Source organism: Erythranthe guttata, chromosome 7 (assembly GCF_056151865.1).
Source record: "Erythranthe guttata isolate IM_541 chromosome 7, IM_541, whole genome shotgun sequence".
NCBI lineage: Eukaryota > Viridiplantae > Streptophyta > Magnoliopsida > Lamiales > Phrymaceae > Erythranthe > Erythranthe guttata.
The window spans coordinates 10858078-10880022 of record NC_142539.1 but is presented as its reverse complement, the minus strand read 5'-3'; the positions used below and the strand labels follow the sequence as shown (position 1 = coordinate 10880022).

Here is a 21945-nt window from a genome sequence, read left to right as displayed (position 1 = left end):
CGGCGGCTTAAAGCGTCGATAACTTTTGACTCGGGATGAGTTACGAGGCGATCTGCATACGCACGCGAAGCTCTTTCAGACGCCGTCGGCGTGTCAATTAGGCGAAGCCCCATTGACCCCGCGCTCGCAGTGAAAAGAGGCCGTTTAGCCCAGCTTCCGCCACTATTAGACGCGATCGACGCGTTTATCGGTGCAATCAGCTCGTTCGATCGATCCGACCGGCCCCACATTGCTCGGCGCGCGTCGTGCTCGCGCTGAGATACGCACTAGATGCTCATCGCCGTCAAAATAAAAAAAAAAAAAAACAAAAAACTAGTTGAAAACGGGAGGTGAGACGAGAAAATAAAATACAAAAAGGTGGGGTGGGGTGCAACACGAGGACTTCCCAGGGGGTCACCCATCCTAGTACTACTCTCGCCCAAGCACGCTTAACTTCGGAGTTCTGATGGGATCCGGTGCATTAGTGCTGGTATGATCGCACCCGTAAGTCTATGCACGCAATTCGGTTTTATGTTGAGAACCTTGCGCCGCGGCGGCTTAAAGCGTCGATAACTTTTGACTCGGGATGAGTTACGAGGCGATCTGCATACGCACGCGAAGCTCTTTCAGACGCCGTCGGCGTGTCAATTAGGCGAAGCCCCATTGACCCCGCGCTCGCAGTGAAAAGAGGCCGTTTAGCCCAGCTTCCGCCACTATTAGACGCGATCGACGCGTTTATCGGTGCAATCAGCTCGTTCGATCGATCCGACCGGCCCCACATTGCTCGGCGCGCGTCGTGCTCGCGCTGAGATACGCACTAGATGCTCATCGCCGTCAAAATAAAAAATAAAATAAAAAACAAAAAACTAGTTGAAAACGGGAGGTGAGACGAGAAAATAAAATACAAAAAGGTGGGGTGGGGGTGCAACACGAGGACTTCCCAGGGGGTCACCCATCCTAGTACTACTCTCGCCCAAGCACGCTTAACTTCGGAGTTCTGATGGGATCCGGTGCATTAGTGCTGGTATGATCGCACCCGTAAGTCTATGCACGCAATTCGGTTTTATGTTGAGAACCTTGCGCCGCGGCGGCTTAAAGCGTCGATAACTTTTGACTCGGGATGAGTTACGAGGCGATCTGCATACGCACGCGAAGCTCTTTCAGACGCCGTCGGCGTGTCAATTAGGCGAAGCCCCATTGACCCCGCGCTCGCAGTGAAAAGAGGCCGTTTAGCCCAGCTTCCGCCACTATTAGACGCGATCGACGCGTTTATCGGTGCAATCAGCTCGTTCGATCGATCCGACCGGCCCACATTGCTCGGCGCGCGTCGTGCTCGCGCTGAGATATGCACTAGATGCTCATCGCCGTCAAAATAAAAAAAAATAAAAAACAAAAAACTAGTTGAAAACGGGAGGTGAGACGAGAAAATAAAATACAAAAAGGTGGGGTGGGGGTGCAACACGAGGACTTCCCAGGGGGTCACCCATCCTAGTACTACTCTCGCCCAAGCACGCTTAACTTCGGAGTTCTGATGGGATCCGGTGCATTAGTGCTGGTATGATCGCACCCGTAAGTCTATGCACGCAATTCGGTTTTATGTTGAGAACCTTGCGCCGCGGCGGCTTAAAGCGTCGATAACTTTTGACTCGGGATGAGTTACGAGGCGATCTGCATACGCACGCGAAGCTCTTTCAGACGCCGTCGGCGTGTCAATTTGGCGAAGCCCCATTGACCCCGCGCTCGCAGTGAAAAGAGGCCGTTTAGCCCAGCTTCCGCCACTATTAGACGCGATCGACGCGTTTATCGGTGCAATCAGCTCGTTCGATCGATCCGACCGGCCCCACATTGCTCGGCGCGCGTCGTGCTCGCGCTGAGATACGCACTAGATGCTCATCGCCGTCAAAATAAAAAATAAAATAAAAAACAAAAAACTAGTTGAAAACGGGAGGTGAGACGAGAAAATAAAATACAAAAAGGTGGGGTGGGGGTGCAACACGAGGACTTCCCAGGGGGTCACCCATCCTAGTACTACTCTCGCCCAAGCACGCTTAACTTCGGAGTTCTGATGGGATCCGGTGCATTAGTGCTGGTATGATCGCACCCGTAAGTCTATGCACGCAATTCGGTTTTATGTTGAGAACCTTGCGCCGCAGCGGCTTAAAGCGTCGATAACTTTTGACTCGGGATGAGTTACGAGGCGATCTGCATACGCACGCGAAGCTCTTTCAGACGCCGTCGGCGTGTCAATTTGGCGAAGCCCCATTGACCCCGCGCTCGCAGTGAAAAGAGGTCGTTTAGCCCAGCTTCCGCCACTATTAGACGCGATCGACGCGTTTATCGGTGCAATCAGCTCGTTCGATCGATCCGACCGGCCCCACATTGCTCGCGCTGAGGTATGCATTAGATGCTCATCGCTGTCAAAAAAAAAAAAAAAGAAACGAAAAGCTAGTAGAAAACGGGAGGTGAGACGAGAAAATAAACTACAAAAAGATGGAAGGGGGTGCAACACGAGGACTTCCCAGGGGGTCACCCATCCTAGTACTACTCTCGCCCAAGCACGCTTAACTTTGGAGTTCTGATGGGATCCGGTGCATTAGTGCTGGTATGATCGCACCCGTAAGTCTATGCACGCAATTCGGTTTTATGTTGAGAAACTTGCGCCGCAGCGGCTTAAAGCGTCGATAACTTTTGACTCGGGATGAGTTACGAGGCGATCTGCATACGCACGCGAAGCTCTTTCAGACGCCGTCGGCGTGTCAATTTTGCGAAGCCCCATTGACCCCGCGCTCGCAGTGAAAAGAGGCCGTTTAGCCCAGCTTCCGCCACTATTAGACGCGATCGACGCGTTTATCGGTGCAATCAGCTCGTTCGATCGATCCGACCGGCCCCACATTGCTCGGCGCGCGTCGTGCTCGCGCTGAGATACGCACTAGATGCTCATCGCCGTCAAAATAAAAAATAAAATAAAAAAACAAAAAACTAGTTGAAAACGGGAGGTGAGACGAGAAAATAAAATACAAAAAGGTGGGGTGGGGGTGCAACACGAGGACTTCCCAGGGGGTCACCCATCCTAGTACTACTCTCGCCCAAGCACGCTTAACTTCGGAGTTCTGATGGGATCCGGTGCATTAGTGCTGGTATGATCGCACCCGTAAGTCTATGCACGCAATTCGGTTTTATGTTGAGAACCTTGCGCCGCGGCGGCTTAAAGCGTCGATAACTTTTGACTCGGGATGAGTTACGAGGCGATCTGCATACGCACGCGAAGCTCTTTCAGACGCCGTCGGCGTGTCAATTAGGCGAAGCCCCATTGACCCCGCGCTCGCAGTGAAAAGAGGCCGTTTAGCCCAGCTTCCGCCACTATTAGACGCGATCGACGCGTTTATCGGTGCAATCAGCTCGTTCGATCGATCCGACCGGCCCCACATTGCTCGGCGCGCGTCGTGCTCGCGCTGAGATACGCACTAGATGCTCATCGCCGTCAAAATAAAAAAAAAAATAAAAAACAAAAAACTAGTTGAAAACGGGAGGTGAGACGAGAAAATAAAATACAAAAAGGTGGGGTGGGGGTGCAACACGAGGACTTCCCAGGGGGTCACCCATCCTAGTACTACTCTCGCCCAAGCACGCTTAACTTCGGAGTTCTGATGGGATCCGGTGCATTAGTGCTGGTATGATCGCACCCGTAAGTCTATGCACGCAATTCGGTTTTATGTTGAGAACCTTGCGCCGCGGCGGCTTAAAGCGTCGATAACTTTTGACTCGGGATGAGTTACGAGGCGATCTGCATACGCACGCGAAGCTCTTTCAGACGCCGTCGGCGTGTCAATTGGCGAAGCCCCATTGACCCCGCGCTCGCAGTGAAAAGAGGCCGTTTAGCCCAGCTTCCGCCACTATTAGACGCGATCGACGCGTTTATCGGTGCAATCAGCTCGTTCGATCGATCCGACCGGCCCCACATTGCTCGGCGCGCGTCGTGCTCGCGCTGAGATACGCACTAGATGCTCATCGCCGTCAAAATAAAAAAAAAAATAAAAAACAAAAAACTAGTTGAAAACGGGAGGTGAGACGAGAAAATAAAATACAAAAAGGTGGGGTGGGGGTGCAACACGAGGACTTCCCAGGGGGTCACCCATCCTAGTACTACTCTCGCCCAAGCACGCTTAACTTCGGAGTTCTGATGGGATCCGGTGCATTAGTGCTGGTATGATCGCACCCGTAAGTCTATGCACGCAATTCGGTTTTATGTTGAGAACCTTGCGCCGCGGCGGCTTAAAGCGTCGATAACTTTTGACTCGGGATGAGTTACGAGGCGATCTGCATACGCACGCGAAGCTCTTTCAGACGCCGTCGGCGTGTCAATTAGGCGAAGCCCCATTGACCCCGCGCTCGCAGTGAAAAGAGGCCGTTTAGCCCAGCTTCCGCCACTATTAGACGCGATCGACGCGTTTATCGGTGCAATCAGCTCGTTCGATCGATCCGACCGGCCCCACATTGCTCGGCGCGCGTCGTGCTCGCGCTGAGATACGCACTAGATGCTCATCGCCGTCAAAATAAAAAATAAAATAAAAAACAAAAAACTAGTTGAAAACGGGAGGTGAGACGAGAAAATAAAATACAAAAAGGTGGGGTGGGGGTGCAACACGAGGACTTCCCAGGGGGTCACCCATCCTAGTACTACTCTCGCCCAAGCACGCTTAACTTCGGAGTTCTGATGGGATCCGGTGCATTAGTGCTGGTATGATCGCACCCGTAAGTCTATGCACGCAATTCGGTTTTATGTTGAGAACCTTGCGCCGCGGCGGCTTAAAGCGTCGATAACTTTTGACTCGGGATGAGTTACGAGGCGATCTGCATACGCACGCGAAGCTCTTTCAGACGCCGTCGGCGTGTCAATTGGCGAAGCCCCATTGACCCCGCGCTCGCAGTGAAAAGAGGCCGTTTAGCCCAGCTTCCGCCACTATTAGACGCGATCGACGCGTTTATCGGTGCAATCAGCTCGTTCGATCGATCCGACCGGCCCCACATTGCTCGGCGCGCGTCGTGCTCGCGCTGAGATACGCACTAGATGCTCATCGCCGTCAAAATAAAAATAAAATAAAAAACAAAAAACTAGTTGAAAACGGGAGGTGAGACGAGAAAATAAAATACAAAAAGGTGGGGTGGGGGTGCAACACGAGGACTTCCCAGGGGGTCACCCATCCTAGTACTACTCTCGCCCAAGCACGCTTAACTTCGGAGTTCTGATGGGATCCGGTGCATTAGTGCTGGTATGATCGCACCCGTAAGTCTATGCACGCAATTCGGTTTTATGTTGAGAACCTTGCGCCGCGGCGGCTTAAAGCGTCGATAACTTTTGACTCGGGATGAGTTACGAGGCGATCTGCATACGCACGCGAAGCTCTTTCAGACGCCGTCGGCGTGTCAATTTGGCGAAGCCCCATTGACCCCGCGCTCGCAGTGAAAAGAGGCCGTTTAGCCCAGCTTCCGCCACTATTAGACGCGATCGACGCGTTTATCGGTGCAATCAGCTCGTTCGATCGATCCGACCGGCCCCACATTGCTCGGCGCGCGTCGTGCTCGCGCTGAGATACGCACTAGATGCTCATCGCCGTCAAAATAAAAAATAAAATAAAAAAACAAAACTAGTTGAAAACGGGAGGTGAGACGAGAAAATAAAATACAAAAAGGTGGGGTGGGGGTGCAACACGAGGACTTCCCAGGGGGTCACCCATCCTAGTACTACTCTCGCCCAAGCACGCTTAACTTCGGAGTTCTGATGGGATCCGGTGCATTAGTGCTGGTATGATCGCACCCGTAAGTCTATGCACGCAATTCGGTTTTATGTTGAGAACCTTGCGCCGCAGCGGCTTAAAGCGTCGATAACTTTTGACTCGGGATGAGTTACGAGGCGATCTGCATACGCACGCGAAGCTCTTTCAGACGCCGTCGGCGTGTCAATTTGGCGAAGCCCCATTGACCCCGCGCTCGCAGTGAAAAGAGGTCGTTTAGCCCAGCTTCCGCCACTATTAGACGCGATCGACGCGTTTATCGGTGCAATCAGCTCGTTCGATCGATCCGACCGGCCCCACATTGCTCGCGCTGAGGTATGCATTAGATGCTCATCGCTGTCAAAAAAAAAAAAAAAAAAAACAAAAGCTAGTAGAAAACGGGAGGTGAGACGAGAAAATAAAATACAAAAAGGTGGGTGGGGGTGCAACACGAGGACTTCCCAGGGGTCACCCATCCTAGTACTACTCTCGCCCAAGCACGCTTAACTTCGGAGTTCTGATGGGATCCGGTGCATTAGTGCTGGTATGATCGCACCCGTAAGTCTATGCACGCAATTCGGTTTTATGTTGAGAAACTTGCGCCGCAGCGGCTTAAAGCGTCGATAACTTTTGACTCGGGATGAGTTACGAGGCGATCTGCATACGCACGCGAAGCTCTTTCAGACGCCGTCGGCGTGTCAATTTGGCGAAGCCCCATTGACCCCGCGCTCGCAGTGAAAAGAGGCCGTTTAGCCCAGCTTCCGCCACTATTAGACGCGATCGACGCGTTTATCGGTGCAATCAGCTCGTTCGATCGATCCGACCGGCCCCACATTGCTCGGCGCGCGTCGTGCTCGCGCTGAGATACGCACTAGATGCTCATCGCCGTCAAAATAAAAAATAAAATAAAAAACAAAAAACTAGTTGAAAACGGGAGGTGAGACGAGAAAATAAAATACAAAAAGGTGGGGTGGGGGTGCAACACGAGGACTTCCCAGGGGGTCACCCATCCTAGTACTACTCTCGCCCAAGCACGCTTAACTTCGGAGTTCTGATGGGATCCGGTGCATTAGTGCTGGTATGATCGCACCCGTAAGTCTATGCACGCAATTCGGTTTTATGTTGAGAACCTTGCGCCGCGGCGGCTTAAAGCGTCGATAACTTTTGACTCGGGATGAGTTACGAGGCGATCTGCATACGCACGCGAAGCTCTTTCAGACGCCGTCGGCGTGTCAATTAGGCGAAGCCCCATTGACCCCGCGCTCGCAGTGAAAAGAGGCCGTTTAGCCCAGCTTCCGCCACTATTAGACGCGATCGACGCGTTTATCGGTGCAATCAGCTCGTTCGATCGATCCGACCGGCCCCACATTGCTCGGCGCGCGTCGTGCTCGCGCTGAGATACGCACTAGATGCTCATCGCCGTCAAAAAAAAAAAAAAAAAAAACAAAAAACTAGTTGAAAACGGGAGGTGAGACGAGAAAATAAAATACAAAAAGGTGGGGTGGGGGTGCAACACGAGGACTTCCCAGGGGGTCACCCATCCTAGTACTACTCTCGCCCAAGCACGCTTAACTTCGGAGTTCTGATGGGATCCGGTGCATTAGTGCTGGTATGATCGCACCCGTAAGTCTATGCACGCAATTCGGTTTTATGTTGAGAACCTTGCGCCGCGGCGGCTTAAAGCGTCGATAACTTTTGACTCGGGATGAGTTACGAGGCGATCTGCATACGCACGCGAAGCTCTTTCAGACGCCGTCGGCGTGTCAATTTGGCGAAGCCCCATTGACCCCGCGCTCGCAGTGAAAAGAGGCCGTTTAGCCCAGCTTCCGCCACTATTAGACGCGATCGACGCGTTTATCGGTGCAATCAGCTCGTTCGATCGATCCGACCGGCCCCACATTGCTCGCGCTGAGGTATGCACTAGATGCTCATCGCTGTCAAAAAAAAAAAAAAAAAAACAAAAAACTAGTAGAAAACGGGAGGTGAGACGAGAAAATAAACTACAAAAAGGTGGGTGGGGGTGCAACACGAGGACTTCCCAGGGGGTCACCCATCCTAGTACTACTCTCGCCCAAGCACGCTTAACTTCGGAGTTCTGATGGGATCCGGTGCATTAGTGCTGGTATGATCGCACCCGTAAGTCTATGCACGCAATTCGGTTTTATGTTGAGAACCTTGCGCCGCAGCGGCTTAAAGCGTCGATAACTTTTGACTCGGGATGAGTTACGAGGCGATCTGCATACGCACGCGAAGCTCTTTCAGACGCCGTCGGCGTGTCAATTTGGCGAAGCCCCATTGACCCCGCGCTCGCAGTGAAAAGAGGCCGTTTAGCCCAGCTTCCGCCACTATTAGACGCGATCGACGCGTTTATCGGTGCAATCAGCTCGTTCGATCGATCCGACCGGCCCCACATTGCTCGGCGCGCGTCGTGCTCGCGCTGAGATACGCACTAGATGCTCATCGCCGTCAAAATAAAAAATAAAATAAAAAACAAAAAACTAGTTGAAAACGGGAGGTGAGACGAGAAAATAAAATACAAAAAGGTGGGGTGGGGGTGCAACACGAGGACTTCCCAGGGGGTCACCCATCCTAGTACTACTCTCGCCCAAGCACGCTTAACTTCGGAGTTCTGATGGGATCCGGTGCATTAGTGCTGGTATGATCGCACCCGTAAGTCTATGCACGCAATTCGGTTTTATGTTGAGAACCTTGCGCCGCGGCGGCTTAAAGCGTCGATAACTTTTGACTCGGGATGAGTTACGAGGCGATCTGCATACGCACGCGAAGCTCTTTCAGACGCCGTCGGCGTGTCAATTTGGCGAAGCCCCATTGACCCCGCGCTCGCAGTGAAAAGAGGCCGTTTAGCCCAGCTTCCGCCACTATTAGACGCGATCGACGCGTTTATCGGTGCAATCAGCTCGTTCGATCGATCCGACCGGCCCCACATTGCTCGGCGCGCGTCGTGCTCGCGCTGAGATACGCACTAGATGCTCATCGCCGTCAAAATAAAAAATAAAATAAAAAACAAAAAACTAGTTGAAAACGGGAGGTGAGACGAGAAAATAAAATACAAAAAGGTGGGGTGGGGTGCAACACGAGGACTTCCCAGGGGGTCACCCATCCTAGTACTACTCTCGCCCAAGCACGCTTAACTTCGGAGTTCTGATGGGATCCGGTGCATTAGTGCTGGTATGATCGCACCCGTAAGTCTATGCACGCAATTCGGTTTTATGTTGAGAACCTTGCGCCGCGGCGGCTTAAAGCGTCGATAACTTTTGACTCGGGATGAGTTACGAGGCGATCTGCATACGCACGCGAAGCTCTTTCAGACGCCGTCGGCGTGTCAATTTGGCGAAGCCCCATTGACCCCGCGCTCGCAGTGAAAAGAGGCCGTTTAGCCCAGCTTCCGCCACTATTAGACGCGATCGACGCGTTTATCGGTGCAATCAGCTCGTTCGATCGATCCGACCGGCCCCACATTGCTCGGCGCGCGTCGTGCTCGCGCTGAGATACGCACTAGATGCTCATCGCCGTCAAAATAAAAAAAAAATAAAAAACAAAAAACTAGTTGAAAACGGGAGGTGAGACGAGAAAATAAAATACAAAAAGGTGGGGTGGGGGTGCAACACGAGGACTTCCCAGGGGGTCACCCATCCTAGTACTACTCTCGCCCAAGCACGCTTAACTTCGGAGTTCTGATGGGATCCGGTGCATTAGTGCTGGTATGATCGCACCCGTAAGTCTATGCACGCAATTCGGTTTTATGTTGAGAACCTTGCGCCGCAGCGGCTTAAAGCGTCGATAACTTTTGACTCGGGATGAGTTACGAGGCGATCTGCATACGCACGCGAAGCTCTTTCAGACGCCGTCGGCGTGTCAATTTGGCGAAGCCCCATTGACCCCGCGCTCGCAGTGAAAAGAGGCCGTTTAGCCCAGCTTCCGCCACTATTAGACGCGATCGACGCGTTTATCGGTGCAATCAGCTCGTTCGATCGATCCGACCGGCCCCACATTGCTCGCGCTGAGGTATGCATTAGATGCTCATCGCTGTCAAAAAAAAAAAAAAAAAAAAACGAAAAGCTAATAGAAAACGGGAGGTGAGACGAGAAAATAAACTACAAAAAGGTGGAAGGGGGTGCAACACGAGGACTTCCCAGGGGGTCACCCATCCTAGTACTACTCTCGCCCAAGCACGCTTAACTTTGGAGTTCTGATGGGATCCGGTGCATTAGTGCTGGTATGATCGCACCCGTAAGTCTATGCACGCAATTCGGTTTTATGTTGAGAAACTTGCGCCGCAGCGGCTTAAAGCGTCGATAACTTTTGACTCGGGATGAGTTACGAGGCGATCTGCATACGCACGCGAAGCTCTTTCAGACGCCGTCGGCGTGTCAATTTTGCGAAGCCCCATTGACCCCGCGCTCGCAGTGAAAAGAGGCCGTTTAGCCCAGCTTCCGCCACTATTAGACGCGATCGACGCGTTTATCGGTGCAATCAGCTCGTTCGATCGATCCGACCGGCCCCACATTGCTCGGCGCGCGTCGTGCTCGCGCTGAGATATGCACTAGATGCTCATCGCCGTCAAAATAAAAAATAAAATAAAAAACAAAAAACTAGTTGAAAACGGGAGGTGAGACGAGAAAATAAAATACAAAAAGGTGGGGTGGGGGTGCAACACGAGGACTTCCCAGGGGGTCACCCATCCTAGTACTACTCTCGCCCAAGCACGCTTAACTTCGGAGTTCTGATGGGATCCGGTGCATTAGTGCTGGTATGATCGCACCCGTAAGTCTATGCACGCAATTCGGTTTTATGTTGAGAACCTTGCGCCGCGGCGGCTTAAAGCGTCGATAACTTTTGACTCGGGATGAGTTACGAGGCGATCTGCATACGCACGCGAAGCTCTTTCAGACGCCGTCGGCGTGTCAATTTGGCGAAGCCCCATTGACCCCGCGCTCGCAGTGAAAAGAGGCCGTTTAGCCCAGCTTCCGCCACTATTAGACGCGATCGACGCGTTTATCGGTGCAATCAGCTCGTTCGATCGATCCGACCGGCCCCACATTGCTCGGCGCGCGTCGTGCTCGCGCTGAGATACGCACTAGATGCTCATCGCCGTCAAAATAAAAAAAAATAAAAAACAAAAAACTAGTTGAAAACGGGAGGTGAGACGAGAAAATAAAATACAAAAAGGTGGGGTGGGGGTGCAACACGAGGACTTCCCAGGGGGTCACCCATCCTAGTACTACTCTCGCCCAAGCACGCTTAACTTCGGAGTTCTGATGGGATCCGGTGCATTAGTGCTGGTATGATCGCACCCGTAAGTCTATGCACGCAATTCGGTTTTATGTTGAGAACCTTGCGCCGCGGCGGCTTAAAGCGTCGATAACTTTTGACTCGGGATGAGTTACGAGGCGATCTGCATACGCACGCGAAGCTCTTTCAGACGCCGTCGGCGTGTCAATTTGGCGAAGCCCCATTGACCCCGCGCTCGCAGTGAAAAGAGGCCGTTTAGCCCAGCTTCCGCCACTATTAGACGCGATCGACGCGTTTATCGGTGCAATCAGCTCGTTCGATCGATCCGACCGGCCCCACATTGCTCGGCGCGCGTCGTGCTCGCGCTGAGATACGCACTAGATGCTCATCGCCGTCAAAATAAAAAATAAAATAAAAAACAAAAAACTAGTTGAAAACGGGAGGTGAGACGAGAAAATAAAATACAAAAAGGTGGGGTGGGGGTGCAACACGAGGACTTCCCAGGGGGTCACCCATCCTAGTACTACTCTCGCCCAAGCACGCTTAACTTCGGAGTTCTGATGGGATCCGGTGCATTAGTGCTGGTATGATCGCACCCGTAAGTCTATGCACGCAATTCGGTTTTATGTTGAGAACCTTGCGCCGCGGCGGCTTAAAGCGTCGATAACTTTTGACTCGGGATGAGTTACGAGGCGATCTGCATACGCACGCGAAGCTCTTTCAGACGCCGTCGGCGTGTCAATTAGGCGAAGCCCCATTGACCCCCGCGCTCGCAGTGAAAAGAGGCCGTTTAGCCCAGCTTCCGCCACTATTAGACGCGATCGACGCGTTTATCGGTGCAATCAGCTCGTTCGATCGATCCGACCGGCCCCACATTGCTCGGCGCGCGTCGTGCTCGCGCTGAGATATGCACTAGATGCTCATCGCCGTCAAAATAAAAAAAAAAAAAAAAACAAAAAACTAGTTGAAAACGGGAGGTGAGACGAGAAAATAAAATACAAAAAGGTGGGGTGGGGGTGCAACACGAGGACTTCCCAGGGGGTCACCCATCCTAGTACTACTCTCGCCCAAGCACGCTTAACTTCGGAGTTCTGATGGGATCCGGTGCATTAGTGCTGGTATGATCGCACCCGTAAGTCTATGCACGCAATTCGGTTTTATGTTGAGAACCTTGCGCCGCGGCGGCTTAAAGCGTCGATAACTTTTGACTCGGGATGAGTTACGAGGCGATCTGCATACGCACGCGAAGCTCTTTCAGACGCCGTCGGCGTGTCAATTAGGCGAAGCCCCATTGACCCCGCGCTCGCAGTGAAAAGAGGCCGTTTAGCCCAGCTTCCGCCACTATTAGACGCGATCGACGCGTTTATCGGTGCAATCAGCTCGTTCGATCGATCCGACCGGCCCCACATTGCTCGGCGCGCGTCGTGCTCGCGCTGAGATACGCACTAGATGCTCATCGCCGTCAAAATAAAAAAAAAAAAAAAACAAAAAACTAGTTGAAAACGGGAGGTGAGACGAGAAAATAAAATACAAAAAGGTGGGGTGGGGGTGCAACACGAGGACTTCCCAGGGGGTCACCCATCCTAGTACTACTCTCGCCCAAGCACGCTTAACTTCGGAGTTCTGATGGGATCCGGTGCATTAGTGCTGGTATGATCGCACCCGTAAGTCTATGCACGCAATTCGGTTTTATGTTGAGAACCTTGCGCCGCGGCGGCTTAAAGCGTCGATAACTTTTGACTCGGGATGAGTTACGAGGCGATCTGCATACGCACGCGAAGCTCTTTCAGACGCCGTCGGCGTGTCAATTAGGCGAAGCCCCATTGACCCCGCGCTCGCAGTGAAAAGAGGCCGTTTAGCCCAGCTTCCGCCACTATTAGACGCGATCGACGCGTTTATCGGTGCAATCAGCTCGTTCGATCGATCCGACCGGCCCCACATTGCTCGGCGCGCGTCGTGCTCGCGCTGAGATACGCACTAGATGCTCATCGCCGTCAAAATAAAAAATAAAAAAAAAAACAAAAAACTAGTTGAAAACGGGAGGTGAGACGAGAAAATAAAATACAAAAAGGTGGGGTGGGGGTGCAACACGAGGACTTCCCAGGGGGTCACCCATCCTAGTACTACTCTCGCCCAAGCACGCTTAACTTCGGAGTTCTGATGGGATCCGGTGCATTAGTGCTGGTATGATCGCACCCGTAAGTCTATGCACGCAATTCGGTTTTATGTTGAGAACCTTGCGCCGCAGCGGCTTAAAGCGTCGATAACTTTTGACTCGGGATGAGTTACGAGGCGATATGCATACGCACGCGAAGCTCTTTCAGACGCCGTCGGCGTGTCAATTTGGCGAAGCCCCATTGACCCCGCGCTCGCAGTGAAAAGAGGTCGTTTAGCCCAGCTTCCGCCACTATTAGACGCGATCGACGCGTTTATCGGTGCAATCAGCTCGTTCGATCGATCCGACCGGCCCCACATTGCTCGCGCTGAGGTATGCATTAGATGCTCATCGCTGTCAAAAAAAAAAAAAAAAAAAACGAAAAGCTAATAGAAAACGGGAGGTGAGACGAGAAAATAAACTACAAAAAGATGGAAGGGGGTGCAACACGAGGACTTCCCAGGGGGTCACCCATCCTAGTACTACTCTCGCCCAAGCACGCTTAACTTCGGAGTTCTGATGGGATCCGGTGCATTAGTGCTGGTATGATCGCACCCGTAAGTCTATGCACGCAATTCGGTTTTATGTTGAGAAACTTGCGCCGCAGCGGCTTAAAGCGTCGATAACTTTTGACTCGGGATGAGTTACGAGGCGATCTGCATACGCACGCGAAGCTCTTTCAGACGCCGTCGGCGTGTCAATTTTGCGAAGCCCCATTGACCCCGCGCTCGCAGTGAAAAGAGGCCGTTTAGCCCAGCTTCCGCCACTATTAGACGCGATCGACGCGTTTATCGGTGCAATCAGCTCGTTCGATCGATCCGACCGGCCCCACATTGCTCGGCGCGCGTCGTGCTCGCGCTGAGATACGCACTAGATGCTCATCGCCGTCAAAATAAAAAAAAAAAAAAAACAAAAAACTAGTTGAAAACGGGAGGTGAGACGAGAAAATAAAATACAAAAAGGTGGGGTGGGTGCAACACGAGGACTTCCCAGGGGGTCACCCATCCTAGTACTACTCTCGCCCAAGCACGCTTAACTTCGGAGTTCTGATGGGATCCGGTGCATTAGTGCTGGTATGATCGCACCCGTAAGTCTATGCACGCAATTCGGTTTTATGTTGAGAACCTTGCGCCGCGGCGGCTTAAAGCGTCGATAACTTTTGACTCGGGATGAGTTACGAGGCGATCTGCATACGCACGCGAAGCTCTTTCAGACGCCGTCGGCGTGTCAATTTGGCGAAGCCCCATTGACCCCGCGCTCGCAGTGAAAAGAGGCCGTTTAGCCCAGCTTCCGCCACTATTAGACGCGATCGACGCGTTTATCGGTGCAATCAGCTCGTTCGATCGATCCGACCGGCCCCACATTGCTCGGCGCGCGTCGTGCTCGCGCTGAGATACGCACTAGATGCTCATCGCCGTCAAAATAAAAAATAAAAAAAAAACAAAAAACTAGTTGAAAACGGGAGGTGAGACGAGAAAATAAAATACAAAAAGGTGGGGTGGGGGTGCAACACGAGGACTTCCCAGGGGGTCACCCATCCTAGTACTACTCTCGCCCAAGCACGCTTAACTTCGGAGTTCTGATGGGATCCGGTGCATTAGTGCTGGTATGATCGCACCCGTAAGTCTATGCACGCAATTCGGTTTTATGTTGAGAACCTTGCGCCGCGGCGGCTTAAAGCGTCGATAACTTTTGACTCGGGATGAGTTACGAGGCGATCTGCATACGCACGCGAAGCTCTTTCAGACGCCGTCGGCGTGTCAATTTGGCGAAGCCCCATTGACCCCGCGCTCGCAGTGAAAAGAGGCCGTTTAGCCCAGCTTCCGCCACTATTAGACGCGATCGACGCGTTTATCGGTGCAATCAGCTCGTTCGATCGATCCGACCGGCCCCACATTGCTCGGCGCGCGTCGTGCTCGCGCTGAGATACGCACTAGATGCTCATCGCCGTCAAAAAAAAAAAAAATAAAAAACAAAAAACTAGTTGAAAACGGGAGGTGAGACGAGAAAATAAAATACAAAAAGGTGGGGTGGGGGTGCAACACGAGGACTTCCCAGGGGGTCACCCATCCTAGTACTACTCTCGCCCAAGCACGCTTAACTTCGGAGTTCTGATGGGATCCGGTGCATTAGTGCTGGTATGATCGCACCCGTAAGTCTATGCACGCAATTCGGTTTTATGTTGAGAACCTTGCGCCGCGGCGGCTTAAAGCGTCGATAACTTTTGACTCGGGATGAGTTACGAGGCGATCTGCATACGCACGCGAAGCTCTTTCAGACGCCGTCGGCGTGTCAATTAGGCGAAGCCCCATTGACCCCGCGCTCGCAGTGAAAAGAGGCCGTTTAGCCCAGCTTCCGCCACTATTAGACGCGATCGACGCGTTTATCGGTGCAATCAGCTCGTTCGATCGATCCGACCGGCCCCACATTGCTCGGCGCGCGTCGTGCTCGCGCTGAGATATGCACTAGATGCTCATCGCCGTCAAAAAAAAAAAAAAAAAAAACAAAAAACTAGTTGAAAACGGGAGGTGAGACGAGAAAATAAAATACAAAAAGGTGGGGTGGGGGTGCAACACGAGGACTTCCCAGGGGGTCACCCATCCTAGTACTACTCTCGCCCAAGCACGCTTAACTTCGGAGTTCTGATGGGATCCGGTGCATTAGTGCTGGTATGATCGCACCCGTAAGTCTATGCACGCAATTCGGTTTTATGTTGAGAACCTTGCGCCGCAGCGGCTTAAAGCGTCGATAACTTTTGACTCGGGATGAGTTACGAGGCGATCTGCATACGCACGCGAAGCTCTTTCAGACGCCGTCGGCGTGTCAATTAGGCGAAGCCCCATTGACCCCGCGCTCGCAGTGAAAAGAGGCCGTTTAGCCCAGCTTCCGCCACTATTAGACGCGATCGACGCGTTTATCGGTGCAATCAGCTCGTTCGATCGATCCGACCGGCCCCACATTGCTCGGCGCGCGTCGTGCTCGCGCTGAGATACGCACTAGATGCTCATCGCCGTCAAAATAAAAAATAAAATAAAAAACAAAAAACTAGTTGAAAACGGGAGGTGAGACGAGAAAATAAAATACAAAAAGGTGGGGTGGGGGTGCAACACGAGGACTTCCCAGGGGGTCACCCATCCTAGTACTACTCTCGCCCAAGCACGCTTAACTTCGGAGTTCTGATGGGATCCGGTGCATTAGTGCTGGTATGATCGCACCCGTAAGTCTATGCACGCAATTCGGTTTTATGTTGAGAACCTTGCGCCGCGGCGGCTTAAAGCGTCGATAACTTTTGACTCGGGATGAGTTACGAGGCGATCTGCATACGCACGCGAAGCTCTTTCAGACGCCGTCGGCGTGTCAATTAGGCGAAGCCCCATTGACCCCGCGCTCGCAGTGAAAAGAGGCCGTTTAGCCCAGCTTCCGCCACTATTAGACGCGATCGACGCGTTTATCGGTGCAATCAGCTCGTTCGATCGATCCGACCGGCCCCACATTGCTCGGCGCGCGTCGTGCTCGCGCTGAGATATGCACTAGATGCTCATCGCCGTCAAAATAAAAAAAAAATAAAAAACAAAAAACTACTTGAAAACGGGAGGTGAGACGAGAAAATAAAATACAAAAAGGTGGGGTGGGGTGCAACACGAGGACTTCCCAGGGGGTCACCCATCCTAGTACTACTCTCGCCCAAGCACGCTTAACTTCGGAGTTCTGATGGGATCCGGTGCATTAGTGCTGGTATGATCGCACCCGTAAGTCTATGCACGCAATTCGGTTTTATGTTGAGAACCTTGCGCCGCGGCGGCTTAAAGCGTCGATAACTTTTGACTCGGGATGAGTTACGAGGCGATCTGCATACGCACGCGAAGCTCTTTCAGACGCCGTCGGCGTGTCAATTTGGCGAAGCCCCATTGACCCCGCGCTCGCAGTGAAAAGAGGCCGTTTAGCCCAGCTTCCGCCACTATTAGACGCGATCGACGCGTTTATCGGTGCAATCAGCTCGTTCGATCGATCCGACCGGCCCCACATTGCTCGCGCGCGTCGTGCTCGCGCTGAGATACGCACTAGATGCTCATCGCCGTCAAAATAAAAAAAAAAAAAAAACAAAAAACTAGTTGAAAACGGGAGGTGAGACGAGAAAATAAAATACAAAAAGGTGGGGTGGGGGTGCAACACGAGGACTTCCCAGGGGGTCACCCATCCTAGTACTACTCTCGCCCAAGCACGCTTAACTTCGGAGTTCTGATGGGATCCGGTGCATTAGTGCTGGTATGATCGCACCCGTAAGTCTATGCACGCAATTCGGTTTTATGTTGAGAACCTTGCGCCGCGGCGGCTTAAAGCGTCGATAACTTTTGACTCGGGATGAGTTACGAGGCGATCTGCATACGCACGCGAAGCTCTTTCAGACGCCGTCGGCGTGTCAATTAGGCGAAGCCCCATTGACCCCGCGCTCGCAGTGAAAAGAGGCCGTTTAGCCCAGCTTCCGCCACTATTAGACGCGATCGACGCGTTTATCGGTGCAATCAGCTCGTTCGATCGATCCGACCGGCCCCACATTGCTCGGCGCGCGTCGTGCTCGCGCTGAGATATGCACTAGATGCTCATCGCCGTCAAAAAAAAAATAAAATAAAAACAAAAAACTAGTTGAAAACGGGAGGTGAGACGAGAAAATAAAATACAAAAAGGTGGGGTGGGGGTGCAACACGAGGACTTCCCAGGGGGTCACCCATCCTAGTACTACTCTCGCCCAAGCACGCTTAACTTCGGAGTTCTGATGGGATCCGGTGCATTAGTGCTGGTATGATCGCACCCGTAAGTCTATGCACGCAATTCGGTTTTATGTTGAGAACCTTGCGCCGCGGCGGCTTAAAGCGTCGATAACTTTTGACTCGGGATGAGTTACGAGGCGATCTGCATACGCACGCGAAGCTCTTTCAGACGCCGTCGGCGTGTCAATTAGGCGAAGCCCCATTGACCCCGCGCTCGCAGTGAAAAGAGGCCGTTTAGCCCAGCTTCCGCCACTATTAGACGCGATCGACGCGTTTATCGGTGCAATCAGCTCGTTCGATCGATCCGACCGGCCCCACATTGCTCGCGCGCGTCGTGCTCGCGCTGAGATACGCACTAGATGCTCATCGCTGTCAAAAAAAAAAAAAAAAAAAAACAAAAAACTAGTTGAAAACGGGAGGTGAGACGAGAAAATAAAATACAAAAAGGTGGGGTGGGGGTGCAACACGAGGACTTCCCAGGGGGTCACCCATCCTAGTACTACTCTCGCCCAAGCACGCTTAACTTCGGAGTTCTGATGGGATCCGGTGCATTAGTGCTGGTATGATCGCACCCGTAAGTCTATGCACGCAATTCGGTTTTATGTTGAGAACCTTGCGCCGCAGCGGCTTAAAGCGTCGATAACTTTTGACTCGGGATGAGTTACGAGGCGATCTGCATACGCACGCGAAGCTCTTTCAGACGCCGTCGGCGTGTCAATTAGGCGAAGCCCCATTGACCCCGCGCTCGCAGTGAAAAGAGGCCGTTTAGCCCAGCTTCCGCCACTATTAGACGCGATCGACGCGTTTATCGGTGCAATCAGCTCGTTCGATCGATCCGACCGGCCCCACATTGCTCGCGCGCGTCGTGCTCGCGCTGAGATATGCACTAGATGCTCATCGCCGTCAAAATAAAAAATAAAATAAAAACAAAAAACTAGTTGAAAACGGGAGGTGAGACGAGAAAATAAAATACAAAAAGGTGGGGTGGGGGTGCAACACGAGGACTTCCCAGGGGGTCACCCATCCTAGTACTACTCTCGCCCAAGCACGCTTAACTTCGGAGTTCTGATGGGATCCGGTGCATTAGTGCTGGTATGATCGCACCCGTAAGTCTATGCACGCAATTCGGTTTTATGTTGAGAACCTTGCGCCGCGGCGGCTTAAAGCGTCGATAACTTTTGACTCGGGATGAGTTACGAGGCGATCTGCATACGCACGCGAAGCTCTTTCAGACGCCGTCGGCGTGTCAATTAGGCGAAGCCCCATTGACCCCGCGCTCGCAGTGAAAAGAGGCCGTTTAGCCCAGCTTCCGCCACTATTAGACGCGATCGACGCGTTTATCGGTGCAATCAGCTCGTTCGATCGATCCGACCGGCCCCACATTGCTCGCGCGCGTCGTGCTCGCGCTGAGATACGCACTAGATGCTCATCGCCGTCAAAATAAAAAATAAAAAAAAAACAAAAAACTAGTTGAAAACGGGAGGTGAGACGAGAAAATAAAATACAAAAAGGTGGGGTGGGGGTGCAACACGAGGACTTCCCAGGGGGTCACCCATCCTAGTACTACTCTCGCCCAAGCACGCTTAACTTCGGAGTTCTGATGGGATCCGGTGCATTAGTGCTGGTATGATCGCACCCGTAAGTCTATGCACGCAATTCGGTTTTATGTTGAGAACCTTGCGCCGCGGCGGCTTAAAGCGTCGATAACTTTTGACTCGGGATGAGTTACGAGGCGATCTGCATACGCACGCGAAGCTCTTTCAGACGCCGTCGGCGTGTCAATTAGGCGAAGCCCCATTGACCCCGCGCTCGCAGTGAAAAGAGGCCGTTTAGCCCAGCTTCCGCCACTATTAGACGCGATCGACGCGTTTATCGGTGCAATCAGCTCGTTCGATCGATCCGACCGGCCCCACATTGCTCGGCGCGCGTCGTGCTCGCGCTGAGATACGCACTAGATGCTCATCGCCGTCAAAATAAAAAATAAAAAAAAAACAAAAAACTAGTTGAAAACGGGAGGTGAGACGAGAAAATAAAATACAAAAAGGTGGGGTGGGGGTGCAACACGAGGACTTCCCAGGGGGTCACCCATCCTAGTACTACTCTCGCCCAAGCACGCTTAACTTCGGAGTTCTGATGGGATCCGGTGCATTAGTGCTGGTATGATCGCACCCGTAAGTCTATGCACGCAATTCGGTTTTATGTTGAGAACCTTGCGCCGCGGCGGCTTAAAGCGTCGATAACTTTTGACTCGGGATGAGTTACGAGGCGATCTGCATACGCACGCGAAGCTCTTTCAGACGCCGTCGGCGTGTCAATTAGGCGAAGCCCCATTGACCCCGCGCTCGCAGTGAAAAGAGGCCGTTTAGCCCAGCTTCCGCCACTATTAGACGCGATCGACGCGTTTATCGGTGCAATCAGCTCGTTCGATCGATCCGACCGGCCCCACATTGCTCGGCGCGCGTCGTGCTCGCGCTGAGATATGCACTAGATGCTCATCGCCGTCAAAATAAAAAAAAAAAAAAAACAAAAAACTAGTTGAAAACGGGAGGTGAGACGAGAAAATAAAATACAAAAAGGTGGGGTGGGGGTGCAACACGAGGACTTCCCAGGGGGTCACCCATCCTAGTACTACTCTCGCCCAAGCACGCTTAACTTCGGAGTTCTGATGGGATCCGGTGCATTAGTGCTGGTATGATCGCACCCGTAAGTCTATGCACGCAATTCGGTTTTATGTTGAGAACCTTGCGCCGCGGCGGCTTAAAGCGTCGATAACTTTTGACTCGGGATGAGTTACGAGGCGATCTGCATACGCACGCGAAGCTCTTTCAGACGCCGTCGGCGTGTCAATTAGGCGAAGCCCCATTGACCCCGCGCTCGCAGTGAAAAGAGGCCGTTTAGCCCAGCTTCCGCCACTATTAGACGCGATCGACGCGTTTATCGGTGCAATCAGCTCGTTCGATCGATCCGACCGGCCCCACATTGCTCGGCGCGCGTCGTGCTCGCGCTGAGATACGCACTAGATGCTCATCGCCGTCAAAAAAAAAAAAAAAAAAAACAAAAAACTAGTTGAAAACGGGAGGTGAGACGAGAAAATAAAATACAAAAAGGTGGGGTGGGGGTGCAACACGAGGACTTCCCAGGGGGTCACCCATCCTAGTACTACTCTCGCCCAAGCACGCTTAACTTCGGAGTTCTGATGGGATCCGGTGCATTAGTGCTGGTATGATCGCACCCGTAAGTCTATGCACGCAATTCGGTTTTATGTTGAGAACCTTGCGCCGCGGCGGCTTAAAGCGTCGATAACTTTTGACTCGGGATGAGTTACGAGGCGATCTGCATACGCACGCGAAGCTCTTTCAGACGCCGTCGGCGTGTCAATTAGGCGAAGCCCCATTGACCCCGCGCTCGCAGTGAAAAGAGGCCGTTTAGCCCAGCTTCCGCCACTATTAGACGCGATCGACGCGTTTATCGGTGCAATCAGCTCGTTCGATCGATCCGACCGGCCCCACATTGCTCGCGCGCGTCGTGCTCGCGCTGAGATATGCACTAGATGCTCATCGCCGTCAAAATAAAAAAAAAAAAAAAACAAAAAACTAGTTGAAAACGGGAGGTGAGACGAGAAAATAAAATACAAAAAGGTGGGGTGGGGGTGCAACACGAGGACTTCCCAGGGGGTCACCCATCCTAGTACTACTCTCGCCCAAGCACGCTTAACTTCGGAGTTCTGATGGGATCCGGTGCATTAGTGCTGGTATGATCGCACCCGTAAGTCTATGCACGCAATTCGGTTTTATGTTGAGAACCTTGCGCCGCGGCGGCTTAAAGCGTCGATAACTTTTGACTCGGGATGAGTTACGAGGCGATCTGCATACGCACGCGAAGCTCTTTCAGACGCCGTCGGCGTGTCAATTAGGCGAAGCCCCATTGACCCCGCGCTCGCAGTGAAAAGAGGCCGTTTAGCCCAGCTTCCGCCACTATTAGACGCGATCGACGCGTTTATCGGTGCAATCAGCTCGTT

General features: G+C 52.5%; 41 non-coding genes across 41 annotated transcripts; all 41 read right to left on the bottom strand.

The window, feature by feature from the left end:
• Positions 1-364: 364 nt before the first annotated feature.
• LOC148769539 (5S ribosomal RNA) lies at positions 365-483 on the bottom strand. The gene has a single exon (XR_016032395.1). It is a non-coding gene; the product is annotated as a 5S ribosomal RNA (ribosomal RNA).
• Positions 484-898: 415 nt separating this feature from the next.
• LOC148769538 (5S ribosomal RNA) lies at positions 899-1017 on the bottom strand. The gene has a single exon (XR_016032394.1). It is a non-coding gene; the product is annotated as a 5S ribosomal RNA (ribosomal RNA).
• A 412-nt stretch (positions 1018-1429) lies between these two features.
• LOC148769537 (5S ribosomal RNA) lies at positions 1430-1548 on the bottom strand. The gene has a single exon (XR_016032393.1). It is a non-coding gene; the product is annotated as a 5S ribosomal RNA (ribosomal RNA).
• A 415-nt stretch (positions 1549-1963) lies between these two features.
• Positions 1964-2082, bottom strand: LOC148769536 (5S ribosomal RNA). Its single transcript, XR_016032392.1, has one exon. It is a non-coding gene; the product is annotated as a 5S ribosomal RNA (ribosomal RNA).
• A 394-nt stretch (positions 2083-2476) lies between these two features.
• On the bottom strand, positions 2477-2595 carry LOC148769535 (5S ribosomal RNA). Its single transcript, XR_016032577.1, has one exon. It is a non-coding gene; the product is annotated as a 5S ribosomal RNA (ribosomal RNA).
• Positions 2596-3011: 416 nt separating this feature from the next.
• LOC148769534 (5S ribosomal RNA) lies at positions 3012-3130 on the bottom strand. Its single transcript, XR_016032391.1, has one exon. It is a non-coding gene; the product is annotated as a 5S ribosomal RNA (ribosomal RNA).
• Positions 3131-3545: 415 nt separating this feature from the next.
• LOC148769533 (5S ribosomal RNA) lies at positions 3546-3664 on the bottom strand. The gene has a single exon (XR_016032390.1). It is a non-coding gene; the product is annotated as a 5S ribosomal RNA (ribosomal RNA).
• Positions 3665-4078: 414 nt separating this feature from the next.
• On the bottom strand, positions 4079-4197 carry LOC148769532 (5S ribosomal RNA). The gene has a single exon (XR_016032389.1). It is a non-coding gene; the product is annotated as a 5S ribosomal RNA (ribosomal RNA).
• Positions 4198-4612: 415 nt separating this feature from the next.
• LOC148769531 (5S ribosomal RNA) lies at positions 4613-4731 on the bottom strand. Its single transcript, XR_016032388.1, has one exon. It is a non-coding gene; the product is annotated as a 5S ribosomal RNA (ribosomal RNA).
• Positions 4732-5144: 413 nt separating this feature from the next.
• Positions 5145-5263, bottom strand: LOC148769530 (5S ribosomal RNA). The gene has a single exon (XR_016032387.1). It is a non-coding gene; the product is annotated as a 5S ribosomal RNA (ribosomal RNA).
• Positions 5264-5677: 414 nt separating this feature from the next.
• LOC148769529 (5S ribosomal RNA) lies at positions 5678-5796 on the bottom strand. Its single transcript, XR_016032386.1, has one exon. It is a non-coding gene; the product is annotated as a 5S ribosomal RNA (ribosomal RNA).
• Positions 5797-6190: 394 nt separating this feature from the next.
• On the bottom strand, positions 6191-6308 carry LOC148769528 (5S ribosomal RNA). The gene has a single exon (XR_016032638.1). It is a non-coding gene; the product is annotated as a 5S ribosomal RNA (ribosomal RNA).
• Positions 6309-6723: 415 nt separating this feature from the next.
• On the bottom strand, positions 6724-6842 carry LOC148769527 (5S ribosomal RNA). Its single transcript, XR_016032384.1, has one exon. It is a non-coding gene; the product is annotated as a 5S ribosomal RNA (ribosomal RNA).
• A 412-nt stretch (positions 6843-7254) lies between these two features.
• Positions 7255-7373, bottom strand: LOC148769526 (5S ribosomal RNA). Its single transcript, XR_016032383.1, has one exon. It is a non-coding gene; the product is annotated as a 5S ribosomal RNA (ribosomal RNA).
• A 394-nt stretch (positions 7374-7767) lies between these two features.
• On the bottom strand, positions 7768-7886 carry LOC148769525 (5S ribosomal RNA). Its single transcript, XR_016032382.1, has one exon. It is a non-coding gene; the product is annotated as a 5S ribosomal RNA (ribosomal RNA).
• A 415-nt stretch (positions 7887-8301) lies between these two features.
• On the bottom strand, positions 8302-8420 carry LOC148769524 (5S ribosomal RNA). The gene has a single exon (XR_016032381.1). It is a non-coding gene; the product is annotated as a 5S ribosomal RNA (ribosomal RNA).
• A 414-nt stretch (positions 8421-8834) lies between these two features.
• LOC148769523 (5S ribosomal RNA) lies at positions 8835-8953 on the bottom strand. The gene has a single exon (XR_016032380.1). It is a non-coding gene; the product is annotated as a 5S ribosomal RNA (ribosomal RNA).
• Positions 8954-9367: 414 nt separating this feature from the next.
• Positions 9368-9486, bottom strand: LOC148769522 (5S ribosomal RNA). Its single transcript, XR_016032379.1, has one exon. It is a non-coding gene; the product is annotated as a 5S ribosomal RNA (ribosomal RNA).
• Positions 9487-9882: 396 nt separating this feature from the next.
• Positions 9883-10001, bottom strand: LOC148769521 (5S ribosomal RNA). Its single transcript, XR_016032576.1, has one exon. It is a non-coding gene; the product is annotated as a 5S ribosomal RNA (ribosomal RNA).
• A 415-nt stretch (positions 10002-10416) lies between these two features.
• LOC148769520 (5S ribosomal RNA) lies at positions 10417-10535 on the bottom strand. The gene has a single exon (XR_016032377.1). It is a non-coding gene; the product is annotated as a 5S ribosomal RNA (ribosomal RNA).
• A 413-nt stretch (positions 10536-10948) lies between these two features.
• On the bottom strand, positions 10949-11067 carry LOC148769519 (5S ribosomal RNA). The gene has a single exon (XR_016032376.1). It is a non-coding gene; the product is annotated as a 5S ribosomal RNA (ribosomal RNA).
• A 415-nt stretch (positions 11068-11482) lies between these two features.
• Positions 11483-11601, bottom strand: LOC148769518 (5S ribosomal RNA). The gene has a single exon (XR_016032375.1). It is a non-coding gene; the product is annotated as a 5S ribosomal RNA (ribosomal RNA).
• Positions 11602-12016: 415 nt separating this feature from the next.
• LOC148769517 (5S ribosomal RNA) lies at positions 12017-12135 on the bottom strand. The gene has a single exon (XR_016032374.1). It is a non-coding gene; the product is annotated as a 5S ribosomal RNA (ribosomal RNA).
• Positions 12136-12548: 413 nt separating this feature from the next.
• LOC148769516 (5S ribosomal RNA) lies at positions 12549-12667 on the bottom strand. Its single transcript, XR_016032371.1, has one exon. It is a non-coding gene; the product is annotated as a 5S ribosomal RNA (ribosomal RNA).
• Positions 12668-13082: 415 nt separating this feature from the next.
• LOC148769515 (5S ribosomal RNA) lies at positions 13083-13201 on the bottom strand. Its single transcript, XR_016032370.1, has one exon. It is a non-coding gene; the product is annotated as a 5S ribosomal RNA (ribosomal RNA).
• A 395-nt stretch (positions 13202-13596) lies between these two features.
• Positions 13597-13715, bottom strand: LOC148769514 (5S ribosomal RNA). The gene has a single exon (XR_016032369.1). It is a non-coding gene; the product is annotated as a 5S ribosomal RNA (ribosomal RNA).
• A 411-nt stretch (positions 13716-14126) lies between these two features.
• LOC148769513 (5S ribosomal RNA) lies at positions 14127-14245 on the bottom strand. Its single transcript, XR_016032516.1, has one exon. It is a non-coding gene; the product is annotated as a 5S ribosomal RNA (ribosomal RNA).
• Positions 14246-14659: 414 nt separating this feature from the next.
• LOC148769512 (5S ribosomal RNA) lies at positions 14660-14778 on the bottom strand. The gene has a single exon (XR_016032368.1). It is a non-coding gene; the product is annotated as a 5S ribosomal RNA (ribosomal RNA).
• A 413-nt stretch (positions 14779-15191) lies between these two features.
• On the bottom strand, positions 15192-15310 carry LOC148769511 (5S ribosomal RNA). Its single transcript, XR_016032367.1, has one exon. It is a non-coding gene; the product is annotated as a 5S ribosomal RNA (ribosomal RNA).
• Positions 15311-15722: 412 nt separating this feature from the next.
• On the bottom strand, positions 15723-15841 carry LOC148769510 (5S ribosomal RNA). Its single transcript, XR_016032366.1, has one exon. It is a non-coding gene; the product is annotated as a 5S ribosomal RNA (ribosomal RNA).
• A 415-nt stretch (positions 15842-16256) lies between these two features.
• On the bottom strand, positions 16257-16375 carry LOC148769509 (5S ribosomal RNA). The gene has a single exon (XR_016032365.1). It is a non-coding gene; the product is annotated as a 5S ribosomal RNA (ribosomal RNA).
• A 413-nt stretch (positions 16376-16788) lies between these two features.
• On the bottom strand, positions 16789-16907 carry LOC148769508 (5S ribosomal RNA). Its single transcript, XR_016032364.1, has one exon. It is a non-coding gene; the product is annotated as a 5S ribosomal RNA (ribosomal RNA).
• Positions 16908-17319: 412 nt separating this feature from the next.
• Positions 17320-17438, bottom strand: LOC148769507 (5S ribosomal RNA). The gene has a single exon (XR_016032363.1). It is a non-coding gene; the product is annotated as a 5S ribosomal RNA (ribosomal RNA).
• A 413-nt stretch (positions 17439-17851) lies between these two features.
• On the bottom strand, positions 17852-17970 carry LOC148769506 (5S ribosomal RNA). The gene has a single exon (XR_016032362.1). It is a non-coding gene; the product is annotated as a 5S ribosomal RNA (ribosomal RNA).
• Positions 17971-18382: 412 nt separating this feature from the next.
• Positions 18383-18501, bottom strand: LOC148769505 (5S ribosomal RNA). Its single transcript, XR_016032354.1, has one exon. It is a non-coding gene; the product is annotated as a 5S ribosomal RNA (ribosomal RNA).
• Positions 18502-18914: 413 nt separating this feature from the next.
• Positions 18915-19033, bottom strand: LOC148769504 (5S ribosomal RNA). The gene has a single exon (XR_016032344.1). It is a non-coding gene; the product is annotated as a 5S ribosomal RNA (ribosomal RNA).
• Positions 19034-19446: 413 nt separating this feature from the next.
• LOC148769503 (5S ribosomal RNA) lies at positions 19447-19565 on the bottom strand. Its single transcript, XR_016032343.1, has one exon. It is a non-coding gene; the product is annotated as a 5S ribosomal RNA (ribosomal RNA).
• A 414-nt stretch (positions 19566-19979) lies between these two features.
• Positions 19980-20098, bottom strand: LOC148769502 (5S ribosomal RNA). The gene has a single exon (XR_016032342.1). It is a non-coding gene; the product is annotated as a 5S ribosomal RNA (ribosomal RNA).
• Positions 20099-20511: 413 nt separating this feature from the next.
• Positions 20512-20630, bottom strand: LOC148769501 (5S ribosomal RNA). Its single transcript, XR_016032335.1, has one exon. It is a non-coding gene; the product is annotated as a 5S ribosomal RNA (ribosomal RNA).
• Positions 20631-21042: 412 nt separating this feature from the next.
• Positions 21043-21161, bottom strand: LOC148769500 (5S ribosomal RNA). Its single transcript, XR_016032818.1, has one exon. It is a non-coding gene; the product is annotated as a 5S ribosomal RNA (ribosomal RNA).
• A 412-nt stretch (positions 21162-21573) lies between these two features.
• LOC148769499 (5S ribosomal RNA) lies at positions 21574-21692 on the bottom strand. Its single transcript, XR_016032817.1, has one exon. It is a non-coding gene; the product is annotated as a 5S ribosomal RNA (ribosomal RNA).
• Positions 21693-21945: the final 253 nt, after the last annotated feature.